Here is a 13,213-nt window from a genome sequence, read left to right as displayed (position 1 = left end):
TTTTAACATTTAAAGTACAGCGGTGTCAAACACATGGTGTAAATTGTGTAGTTGCACCAGTTTCTTTTAGCTTCCAGCAATGGGTAATGTGAGAATTTACCACAAACCGCGACAGGTAGAGGAAGACATTTTTTTACTTTTTCTGTGTAAGTCATGTCACTTAAAAATGTCAATAATGTATTATAAAAACATAAGAACATAAAATGTTTAAATGCGAGGCAATTTGTGTTCAATCATATTGAACATAAATTGCTTAAAGCTACAATGCAATTAGCTAAAATAACCAGGAAGACAGCCAACAGATATCAAGCTAAAAATGAAATTACAGTCAAGCAAATTTTAGCTAAAAATAAAGACAAAACACAGCCAGAACTGTGTACAATTACGCAAAGAGTGAGTGAACAAAAAATGTAACATTAAGCAAAATATAGCAACTAAAGCTCCATAAGATGCTATATGTAGGCTAAACAACGGAATGTGACCTCTGCATTTGACCCATCTCCATATTGAGCAGTTGGCAGCTCTAGCGCCCAGCAAAGTGCAGTGTGTTTCATTTATGTTTCATTCCCATAAAATGAAACATAATTAACCTTTAGAATCCTTGGTAACCTTGAATTAAAGTTTAAATAGCATTCACTGCTAACAGTTAGCCAAGAAAGAGCCGTGAGTTTGCCCAGAAATTATTCAAGATGATTAACAAGATCCCAGTGAGAGCTCAATAAAAAGAAAATATTCTCTGAATGTTGATTTCATGTCTAGGTTTGAACACAGATATCGGCATTAAACATATATTCACGAAAACTGTATTAATTATAATAATATAATGCCAAAATCTTTAAATGTAAAAAGTCTGAAATGTTATGAGCATAATATTAACAAATACCAGCAAAAAAGTTCAATGAATGCAACTGTGAGAGAAGCCAATGGCCATATTTCCTCATTACATTTACTCTGAATTAAAAAGCAGCTAATTTAACAAGGGCCAAAAAGTCAAAGCTTTCATCGTATTTAACGCTGCCTTGTTTGCATCTTGGCTCGCTTTTATTGCCCAGCCGAGAACCCTAAATTAACAAATATAAAGTGGGTTAGGATGGCTGGAAATACACATTTCTCCCCACTCCTCACCTCACCTCACCCAGGACTCTCATACTATAGTATTTAATCATAATATCACATTTTTAATGGGCCAATTTTAGTTATTTATGAACAGCGTTCCTCTTAAGGCCAGAGACCCAAAAGCACCATTGTCTCATCTGTGATTTTCTGCCTGATGTACAACCTGGAGCTGCTCCAGTGATGATCATCACCAGGAGATTGAACACATACACTATTATTTTCAACTTAAACACCCAACAGGGTTCTTTATATCCTCGTAACTCATCATCTCATTTCTCCATAATCATCACAGCCCCATCAAACCTTTTCTGTCTCATAACTTCGGAGATGTGACTTGCATATTACTGCACACCAACCTGAAGCAGATCCTGTTCAACCTTACTGATGTAAAGACCAAGTTGATGACAGTTTTACACTGCTCTACTGGACTGAAAAAACACATTTTCACATGGTTTTTGCCATTAGTTTTGATTTGAACACATCACTGGTACTAGTCTTCAGAGGTTTGAAAGTGAGGCGACAGTTAAACCAGAATTTAATTTAGGGATGGCATTACATAGAAATAAATTTGACATACTTAGCGATAAAGTATAAGGTAAGGCAGTTTACAAAGGGGAAATGTGTTAAACATTGACCAAAATGAACCAAACAACATTATCCAAATAATTATAACCGAATAAGCTAAGTCATTACTGTCTTCATTGATTCACCACTCATCGTTCATTCTGCCTGTAATTACTAATGACACAGCATGTCTTTCAGGATATACTCTCACAGGCGTGTTTCTTTGTACATTGTACATATATTGTTAGTTTATATCCCTTTCCCTTTATTATATTCTTGCCATTTTGCACCGTGGGTCTGAGAGGACCGCAATTTCATTGTGCCATATGTCCTGTATGTATGGCATATTTGACAACAAAGTTGACTTTGATTCAAAAAGTTGAAATATTTATACTCAGTTTTATAGAATGTGTACCTTAATTTAGACAATTTTAGGTCATGTTTCTTTTTTAAGTAAAAACAATGCACAATTGGGGTCAAAATTCCCAATTTGTTTCGTGCAGAAATCCAGTGAGAACACATTGGAATGCTGACTTTAACATTATATAATATGATTATGTCATACGTATATGGATTTACAGTGATATCCTAATCTACAAGATATTTGTATACTGAAAGTGGCATGAAATTTAGGTTTTTTTCTTTTCTTTCAAAAGTCCGACTAAAAAAACTCAAAAATATAAAATAGCCTATTTAATAAAAAAAAAAAACAGGTAATAGAACAAGGCTCCATGCCAGTGTCAACATCCCACTCAGTGCTTCTCTAAGAATGAACCCTTATTTTTTCACATCACCCCTGTTTAATGGTACATCTATATAACTGCTGTATTTAAAAACGTTTAAAAAAAAGTATTTTAAACCGTTTGCTGCTAGTACACTCAGTGGGCACTTGGGCAGTATGCAGCCAGAAAAAGATAAATCACAGACCCTATATAACATGTCTCTGTGCCAAAAAAAAAATGAGATTGGATGGATTTTGGACAGGCCCGGTCCAAATGTTGCTCAGATGATCTATTAGTACTTCCATGAAGTTCAACTTCTGCTTTAAATTGATAAGAAGGGACAACATGGCAGCATGAAACCTCCATTATCTGAAAATCTCTCAGAGCAGCTGGCATTAAGTCAACCTGTGCAGCCCTCAACTTTCCCTGGCAGAAATTAATTTTGTTCACTATATATCAGACATTTCTCCGACTCGGGGAAATAAGCTGACAGAGCTCAAATGTAGTACACAAAGTCTATACATTCTGGGGAGTCATTTTTTACCCTTTCTGCACAGCAGAGAGAAAATTGCACAAAGGCACAACGGTTGATTGTACTTTTCTAACTTTAGCAGCCCCATCACACCTCCTCCCTATCCTGCAGCTATGAAAATTGTTTTTTTTAGATTGGAATAATTTCTCTCTTTTTACATGCACACAACTGAAGGAAATTATTTGTCAAAGTGAATGTCATTTCATTTGGTCCAGGATAATTCTGCGTGCTGATACCATCTCCTCAGCTGGCCCAGGCTTCAGCTCAGATATATTGTTCGGCAGTTCTCCTTTATAAGATCTCAATCTACAGAAAGTGCCATGCTTTCTTTTTTCTACCCCTCTGCCCCCACTTTTTCCTCCCAATACATTTTATTACACTGAGGGAATCTGACTAATGCAATGCACTGTTGGCCAGCAGCCATGAGCCAATTTATAACACGATAGCTTTGGCTGCCTCCGTGCATACCAATGCTGATTTGTAGTATTGGCTGAACTGCCTCTCACTCTGCTTCTCTCTGTTTTATTCCTGCCTTATCCGCTCCTTACAGCAGTAATAAGTGTGTTAAAGCACAACACTTATAAACACGGGGAAGAAATGGATGTTGCGTATCGAAATACTACAAATACAACACACAAGCAGCAATTGGATAAAGTGGGGGAAACAGGATGACAGCAAATCCAAATCAGTCAATGGGTTCCATTTGTGTCCCATGATCATTTCTGCTATTTGTAAAATCTGCAAGTAATCCCAGGCCAAATAAAGCACCTGGTACTAAAATGGACATATTTTCATATTACTGATATTACACATTACTTGAGGTTGAATGACCATGTCCATAGAGTCATTTCGCCTGGTGATTTCACAGGTGCCAATCATATGACCATAGAACTCTAGCTTACTTACTTTTCTCAAATATTACAATTCAGAAAGAGCCAAGGATAATGGATAAAAAAGGATAAAAAAAAACATTTGATTGAATAATGAATTCCAGGTGTGGCTAAAAGGTAAGTGAGGGTGGTGCCAGAAGTGAATAAATGCAGTGAGTTTATATGAGGACATTTCTCCCATTCTGTGCTCAAAAGCTAATATTGATGTAATTGATGAATTAGGTCAATTGAGGGTCTCATGAAACTAAAGGTATCAAACCTCTTTCGGCTTGTGACTATTTTGACAACATTAATTTCTGGTAAGCCCTGAAGCAGATCATGTTTGTTACACTGTGTTGAAAATAAAGAGCAGCTGGAATAGTGCACAAAGTGACATTGTGTTTTCCCTGATTACATGTATAGTTAGGTAAAGTTGTTGTTACAAAGCTGACACTTTTTCTGAGACTGAAACTAAACTGGAACTGCAATTGGATCAGAAAGCAAGTGTAAATTTTGGGATAGTGAGGGATTTTGAAATGTAAGACAAGAACCTTTTATTTACAAACTTATGATAGAGTAAGGTAGAGAAGAGGGTAGAAAAGGGGAACCTCTTTGCCTTACTGATTAACATATAGAAGTATATGATAGTGCACCTGCGGTGTGAAGACATAAGGAGTTGCAGAGAAGGACTTACTGTACGTGTGCAACAGGGCCTGTACTGTATAGAGACAATAAGACAGTGGTTATGCTAGCAGTCCGTAGCTTCAAGATAAAGCCAAGGTCGGATTATGTCCAGGATTATCTCTGAGATGGAATGAAACATCAGTTGCAGCGTGAAGTTAAAGAAGTAGCAAGACATAAAAAATACACAAAAACCCTGAAAATATAGATTTCCCATTATTAAAAAAATGTAACATTCTTATTACTGACATCTAGTTATAAATACACTGCTGCACAGCATGACACAGAAATTTGCATGTAATAATTGGTCCATTCTATTAGCTGGTTCTGCATGAACTCAAACAGTAATACTGGAAAGCACAGTGCTACAACAGTATTATATCTATAGCCTCAGGAGTGCAGTCCCAAAACCATGGGCATCTCCACAAATTACTGGAGAATGGTATGTCTAAACCCTTTATTGCATTACTGTATTGGAGTCTTCATATGAATCCTTAACCCAGTAACTAGTGTCTTAATCTCTGGATGTCCCAGCAGTGACCTCTGCAAAATAAAAATAAAAAAGTGACTGGAAGTGACTCACAGAACGGATGAAAAAGTTAAAATATGTTAATATCCTTCCTAAACCTTGAATCACTTCCTGGCTAACTTTTCAGTAAAGACATACATTATTAACTGTACTGTAATACTTTTTATTGTAATTGTTAGCCTTGCCAATAAAATCGCTTTATAAAACACAGGCTTCAAAATGTCAGCTACTCTGGAAATTGCTTCTGCCTCTGCAACCCCAAAATTACTGTTTTTTACTTAGTCTGCTTTTCCTTCCTGTGGAAATGTCAGCAGCTCATAATTTGCATGTTCGGCGCTCGACTGCCTTTGCGGGACCAGATACACTTAAACAATGGTCAGTTAGTTAAATGGATTGTCCACAAGCACAGTTGTCATATAAGGGTTGGAAAGGCATACAAGAAATCTGGTCCTACAGTCGGAGCTGAAGAAAGGGGGGAGGAACGGGCTGCTACATAATCTGGACTTTACAGAGGGAACATCCACCCGACTGTTGTGCTCAGTAGATCAGAAATGGTTGCTGGCTAATCTCTGAGTCAGTGGTCTTGGATATGCAGGTCAAGTGATATGCAGGTCTAAACATGGTGAGTAGGAGAGATATTGGAAACAGGAAAAGTGAGTGAGACAATTAAGAGACTCCATATGATTGGACATCAGTCAGGCAACTAATCAACTAACTAGTCAGGCAACTAATGTCTAAGACTGATGTTAACATTTCCAAAGGTGTTATATTTTTATAACCAAAACGTTATGTCTGAGGTATCTCAAACAGAAACCTAATAGTGAAGCTTTCTTTCTTCTTAAAACCTATAATATTTAATATTATATATACTAAACTAATTGTGAAAGAAACTCTAGTTCAGTTCTCAGATGAAGTTGTCACCTGCTCTGAAAGACATTCTCTCTTTTTAAGAGGATTAAGAAGAAAAAGGCAACTTACTACAACAGTTCAAGATCATTGTGCTTACAACTTACAACACATCACTTATGGGCTGTACTAAAAATATTTTGCTTGCATGTACGTAGTTAGTAAACTGACACTTCACCACAAGGCACTGCATCATAATCAGGACTGTGGATTTTGTTTTTAAGTGCTGTCATAAAATGTGCTTCTGTACAATCCACTAAGCAGAGAGAAGGTGTGATGAGAGGCAATCTACTGACCAGCAGATAAAATCCTGGACCTTTTGGGGTCACCATCATGGATTGTGAAGTGAAGAGTGGGCATAAGCATCACTTCTATTTCCAGATAGGCAGGAAAGTGGTGATCTGGAGGTCAGTCTGTGACACAGATGGGAAGAGAGTGCTAAGATTGGTGGTGGATAACGACGTGTCAGCTTACTATATACTGTACAGCAACGGTATAGGTGGTTTTAATGAAAGGTTTATGGTTTGCAGAGAACCATGATACTTTGTAAAAGTTTGTCGTTAGGGTTGAGTCAAGAAGTGCCCCCATTTCTCTGCAATTAGCACCCTAAAGAGGTGAAACTGGCTAACACTTGTCTCGTTTTCTGTCTCGTGTGTCAGTGCCTTACCCACTGACATTTGCCATTTTCTTAATTGGCTGTCTTAATGCTGGGAACACGTCTGGAAGGGAGGTCCAGGATGTAATTTTGGCTACACAGCTTCTATATATGTTTCAGATCCATTTACATCTGTTTAAAATGAACGTTCCTGAATGTTGTATGTTGAAGAGGTCACAGATGCAGCATCTAAGAGATACCACACTGCAGCACTGTAGAAGGAGAGCTGTTTTAACCATAATGCGTTCAAGGTCATCATGTGAAGCACATAGCCAAAACATTTGCTGTTTACTAAACACGGTGATATCCTCCCTTCATGGGTTGCTTAAAAATTAAACTTGCTGTTCCAAAAAATAAATACATAAATAAACAAATACATAATAATAAATAAATAAAAAGAAAGTGATTCCACAGTGTAGTAGTTAGCATGCCTGCCTTGCAAGCAGAGTCCTGGGATCAATTCCCAGAGGAACCACCATATCTCTAATGGCGCCTCCCATGGCAGCCTGTGTCAGCTGCAAATCTCAAACGGTGAATTTCTGCATTGTGACATGAATAAAGGACTCAATAATTATCATTTATTATGCTCAAAATGTCACAACAGGTACTATGCAACAGTACTCAGTACTTACAGTGCAGATAATATCTCCTCCAGGTTTCTTATATTCTGACAAACAGGCCTGACATGTTTTGATGGGGAGCTGCCATCTCCCTCAGAAGTGTCAACTTGATGTCACTGTAACGACCACATCTCCAACTGACTGGTCACCTCTCTAGATGGACTGTTTCAGTGGAGTGACACTTCTAATGAATGACGAAGAGCTCACAAATCAAACACGCCTGTTTTTCTGAATAATAAAAAGTTGAGGGACAATCTCATTTTGTCCAGGCAGTTCCATACTGTAATATACAAACACTACTGTTCTCATACATACTGTTGGGTTAAAGTGGACAATAATGTCATGAAATAAAAAGAAACTAGTTTATGTTGTGTAGCACTTGAAATGATATTTCATTTAGGTAAGGATACCAAAGCACAGTCTTATAAAAATGCAGTGAATGATGTCATTTATATAAAAAGTCAGTGTAACAAAATATGCCAATAGTTGCAGCATGTGGAGTCGGTCATACCTCGCTCTTCATTCCATAGCAGATTAATGTAATTAGATTCATCATGGCTCGTCAGTATGTCTACCACTGATTACACCCAGCGTTGCAGTCTGGTGATGTGAACATCAGCGGCACAAATAAATGTGAGTGCACAGAGACCAAGCCACAGAGAGAGAGAGAGAGAGAGAGATAAAATTCTGAAAATCTTACATACTCCAACTGTGATGAACCCCTTGCAAAGGCTGCTGGGTAATTCAATCTTTATTCCATGCTGGCTCTCTCTGCATAACATGCATTCCATCCAGCTTGCATCAAGATTTGTCTCCTTGTCAGTGGAAAAGTGGCCTCTGAGACCGGCAGCAGCATTACATACATCACGGACATTGGGCTTTAACTGCACAGATAACCTTTCAGCCTCATGTACACCGGGAATTCGGCGAGTGCAAGCCAGCGTTAATTGGACGGCGGACTTTATTTCAAAAGCATGTCTCCCCGGTTTGGTAATTGTTACCATTATGACTTGACAACTGCTCCCACTATATTTCAAGCGATTCCCCGGGCCTTGCTCATTGGCATGAATATTCCACCTCACTGTTCTCAACACACTATCTCCTGAGAGCCAGTGCTCATCTGTCCTAAATGTGTGCTTGCGCGCTCAGCCGTTGAGGCCGATGCCCATCATTCTGAAATATGCTCAAGTGCTGGCCCTAAAGCTGGGTGGCGATTTGCTTCAAGATTAAACTGGCTGGTTTAGCATGAAGAAAAGTGCACACAGCACCAGCTCTGAGATGCAAAACACCAACAAGGGGTGGAGTGTGTAGACAAACAAGGCTCTGCAGCATGTTGGTCTGTGCACACGAGGAGGTGAAGTTACTACACCATTGTTATGACTTTAAACTTATTTTTAGCTGCACGTGATGCCTTAGAAAAACTGCTCTTGACAGGTAAAGCATATTAAACAGGGAGCGCAATTAAGTGATTTTAATCAACCACTGATTGCTGCCACATTAACATAATTGCAGATAGTATGCAATTGCAAGGGCCAAAGTGCTTTCATGCACGCTTTTTCTGCAGTTTTTTAACATTTTGAATGTGGCTTATTACTGATACCTACTCATTTCAAAATGTATTTTGACTTTGTAGTATAAAACTTTTGTCAGTATTATTGTAGATATTAATCCTGCCTCTGATTTGAAATGTGAGGATAACTGACACATTTTGCCTGTTTACATATTTGCAAATGTGCCCAATATTTGAGCAGCAGTAATTCTATGTGACACACACTGAAAGTTATCCTTATACATTTGTATATGGTGTACTTTTGTAACACTTTAATTATCTCTAACAAGCCCAGAGTTTCATGCAGATCTAAGCAGCCCCTTCAATGTAATGAATAATTTTCCCTTGGAATGATTTCTTTTTTTGTGAATTAATTAAAGAAACAAAAAAATCAAACAGCATTTGTGAACTGTCTAATGATTTCAGTGTTCCCAGCCTCATTAATTTTACAAGGCCGAACATACAATTAGCGTCGGTAAAGCATGTAAATCAATTCAATAAACCTGAATGTTGATGAATTAAAAACTACGCCTGGATATGACCATGACCTGTTAGCATTATAACTGAAACATAAGTATGAACATATATTCTGAAATAAACACAGTCCTTGATCTAAAGACTGTTAATATTCTGTTTTTAATATGATATGATTGTAGATAACACACCAGTGCAAGAAAAACAAACAAAAATTATAAGTTGCAAACCCCAGAGAAATAGTGTAATGACATAAACTAAATATTATTCAAAAATAAGGCCCATGGTCCACCATTACTGCAGATGCATTCTGTAAGGAGTATTTACCAATGTTCAACAGGCCGGATTAAAAAGCCAAACAGGCCATATCTGGACCAATGGTCTTTGCACAGGACACAGGCCATGGAGAAGTGTTTGGGAAAGCCTATATTAAGTATAGATAAAGCCTGTGATCCTGTAGGGACTACATACAGCTCTATCAGAGTTTGTTCTGTGTTCCAGTCTACCTTAGGGTAGCCCACTGTCTATCTATGATTTCCAAGGCCCCATATGGTCTATGGTCGTCCATCTGCACTGTTTGTTCTGTGTTCCAGTCTACTGTAGGGTAGCCCACTGTCTATCTATGATTCGTCATACTGTATATACAATAATGGCCCTTTAGATCTAAGGTCACTTGGCCGCACAACACACTACTATTGTTTGCTCTTCAAATTAATCTAATTATTTATGTGCACTGCATCAGGACCAGGGCTTTACCTCTGTATAATTACTAATGAGTTACATACACTTCAGTATGCTTTCTGTCTGGTCGGGCTGTGACTCTGTTGCTAATGTGTGTATTGTCAACCCGGTGACAAACTAGCTACCTGTTTGCACGCAGTGCATCAAGTAGATGTAAAACACTTTATGAACCCGCTGCGAGACGAGCACCTTTACAAACCAGCCATCGCATTTAAATTAGCAACTTGGCTGGACTAGCAAAAGGACGGAATTAAAATGGAACCACGTTTTACATAAAAGAAGCTAGAGTACATTTGGATGACTCTGTTTCTTTCCAATGTCTACTTCAACATAGATTATTTAATTACGTACAATAACTGTCCATACATTTAATTTAATAATAGGTGTAGTTGGACTGGGAAAATCTAAAACTCATATGGAATTCAAGCAACACACTCCCTCTCACCTGTGTTAATAACAAGCTCTGAACCCTGCTCCTGTGTCCTCTAATGGCCCATCCATCTGCATGCTGACGCAGGAGCACAAAGAGCAGCGTTTTCTCTGTTCTCTCTACTTGTTTCAGGAGCTCTCCTTCCTCTTTACGTCATGAATGATAGCACCCGAGTGGCACAGTGGGTGACAAATAAATCTTGCAGGAAATAGGAGCTGGATCTTGAAGGGGAGGAGGGTCCCTCCCCGATGCAATGAGAAAAAAAATCAATGTGTCTTTTAATTATCAGCATGGTGAAAGCTTGCTATTGGGTTCTATGTCAGCCCGACACAAACTGGATCTATTTCACTGACTTTACTAACCAGATCTTGCACATTGTACATTAAATTGTATTCATTACAGACCGGAAATGGGTTTTTCTTAGCTAGCCAGCCGTTAATTTCACATTAGATGAGACGCCAAGGGGAAGAGTTATTTCTGCAATTTCTATTGATATCAAGTAAGAGTTTTACAAAAACTGCATCTCAGATTTCTTCTAATATCTAACATATGATTTAAATCAGTTTTTGGCTAAATTATAAGTATTTTGAGCTGGTTTAAGAGAGTCTGTAGAGATGGAGGTCTGCACCAGACAAAAAAAGAAAAGAAATCAAATTGAGTTGGAGACTTACAAAATAAATGTGTGTCTAAGAGAGTCAGGCTGTTGACAAGGAATAGATAGTGCAGGAGTGAGGTAAAGTAAAAAGGGTCAAGAAAGGTGTAAGGGGTGGAGACGGGTGTCAGAGGTGATGGGTGGCAGAAAGGGAGCAGTGAGACTGTACGACCTGCTGTGATTTATGGTTTGGTAACAGTGGTGCTGCCTGAAAGGTAGGAAACTGAGCTGAAGATGCTTCTTAGAAGTGAGCAGGATAGTAATGCAAATGTGGGAGGTTTGGATATGGAGTGAAGGAAGAAAGAGGATTGAGAGGGGAGCTATCAGCAAAAGGACTAAACATAAGTGAGGTCGTCAAAGCTAGTTAAACTGTGAACTAATGGCAGTAGATTAACTATGGTGACTACTGGACTATTGAACTCAAAATATCGGTACATGGATGTAGCCCACAGCTGAACCTGAGCTGCTCGTTGCAGAGTTCTACAACTTGTGACTCCACTTAGATCGCTGTCTCCCAAGGTGAGGGGCGGGCTCTTGTAGGGGGCATAGACAGCAGCCAAAACAGGTCCAGTGACACAGATGGAATCCTGGCTAATGATGTTCTCAATCCTCAAAGACAGAGAGGAGAAAGGCGGGCAGAAAGTGTATGCTTACTTTGCTCACTCTGGAATTGTCGGTGTCAGAAGTCCAGACTTGCATTTTGTGAGTCTGATGTACAGCAGGGCTCACCAGTCTCTGCTTGAATGCAACATCACGGGAATAGCAAAAGAAAAAGGGAAAAGAAAAAAAGCAACAGTAAGGTGGACCATCTGTGATAACCAGGGGACAGATTGCTCTCACTTTATTTCTGTTTGTCCAGCACTTTACTTTATGACCTTTTACAGGCTCAGGTAATAAGACTCCAATCACAGGCCTAGATGTTTGCATCGGTGCTACTTAACAAATTATTCAGAGCAGAAAGAGGTGACCACAGCAAATACACCTACAACATTAACATTACATTTCTCTACTCAACATATGGTAATTTGTGAAATGCTGTCAGTGTTGATTAAAAACCAGTGAACTTGCTGACACGCAGACAGTTTAGGATGTAACTTCTTAGTTCCCCTCCTGGTGATTTTATCTCCTTGTATTACAACATACACTTACGGCATACACTTCTCTCTCTCTCTCCCCTTCTCTCCCTTTTCCTTAACTCTCAGTGCTTCTGTGCAGCGCTACCAGGAGAATCAGCTCATGGTAAGACCACACAGTTATGATGAAAAGGGTAATCATGCTGTCAGTGTGTGCTAGCACTTTTTAGATTTGGAGCATTATGGCTGACACCATCGCTGACAAGCCAGGTCAGCGGCTACAGCAGATAAGAGGGGGGTGAGGACAGGAGGGAAGATGAGGGAGAAAAGGAAATGCAGTGAAGTGCAGGCAGTCAAAACAATGTCAGGATGAAGTCCTTTCCATTCATCATTTACTGGTTCAAATTTGAGGTTGGAAAACGGCAACCAAACCTGAGAATTTGACTGCTGTAATTGAAGAAATGTCCAAAAAGCAGAGACTCATTTTCCTGCAGACACTTTGACATTTATTACAGAAAAAAGCCAAGGTAATGACAGGCACTACCTAATCCACCAATTCAATCGGCACACTGTGTGTTTAGAAGGTTTAGATCCTGAAGCTCGACCGTGGAGTTTCTGATTAAACATGACATGTTAGTTGAGCAGCAGGAGTGACAAGCAACAAATAGAAAAATAATATTTTTTTTGTAACTATAATTAGAGAATAGTTTAATTATCTTCTGGTTGATTAAGTACATGTTCATCTCCATCCTTTGTTAGATAAACAAATGGACTTTAATTAGAGATAAAGGTCTTGCAGCAAATTTGTTTATCTAACAAACTGAATCAATGTGAAGTACTAAAATGCAATATTTCTGTTACGTGTAACTAAATCTAAACTACAAAATATGATTTATTAACAGGTACATGAACTATTTTAATAGCTTTTCTAAGAAATTCACACCCCCAATTTATCATTTAAATATTTAGTGTTATGCCTGTCCATTGGCTGGAGCAGCACGGTGCGTCTTGACCTCACTTTTCCAGGTGACAGGAGAAAGGTCAATAGGTTACGCGAGACTTGAGTTGAGGCCAACATCCATTCAGCTCTCTCTGCCTTA

The 13,213-nt window shown here is 38.7% G+C and overlaps 1 long non-coding RNA gene across 3 annotated transcripts in view; it reads right to left on the bottom strand.

Moving 5' to 3' along the window:
- Positions 1-13,213, bottom strand: part of LOC112488037 (uncharacterized) — a 325,581-nt gene that overhangs the window by 149,273 nt on the left and 163,095 nt on the right. Inside the window, exon 1 of one of the 3 annotated variants that reach the window (XR_003051709.1) lies at positions 11,695-12,197. The exons of 1 other annotated variant lie outside the window; for it this stretch is intronic. This is a non-coding gene — a long non-coding RNA (uncharacterized LOC112488037). Of the gene's footprint in view, positions 1-6,215; positions 7,208-11,694; positions 12,198-13,213 lie in introns of those variants that run through there. One more of the 3 variants, XR_003051710.1, reaches the window with a different exon arrangement.

This window comes from Cynoglossus semilaevis, chromosome 1 (assembly GCF_000523025.1).
Source record: "Cynoglossus semilaevis isolate Cse_v1.0 chromosome 1, Cse_v1.0, whole genome shotgun sequence".
NCBI lineage: Eukaryota > Metazoa > Chordata > Actinopteri > Pleuronectiformes > Cynoglossidae > Cynoglossus > Cynoglossus semilaevis.
The sequence above is the reverse complement of the archived record's forward strand: the minus strand, read 5'-3'. Positions and strand labels throughout refer to the sequence as shown.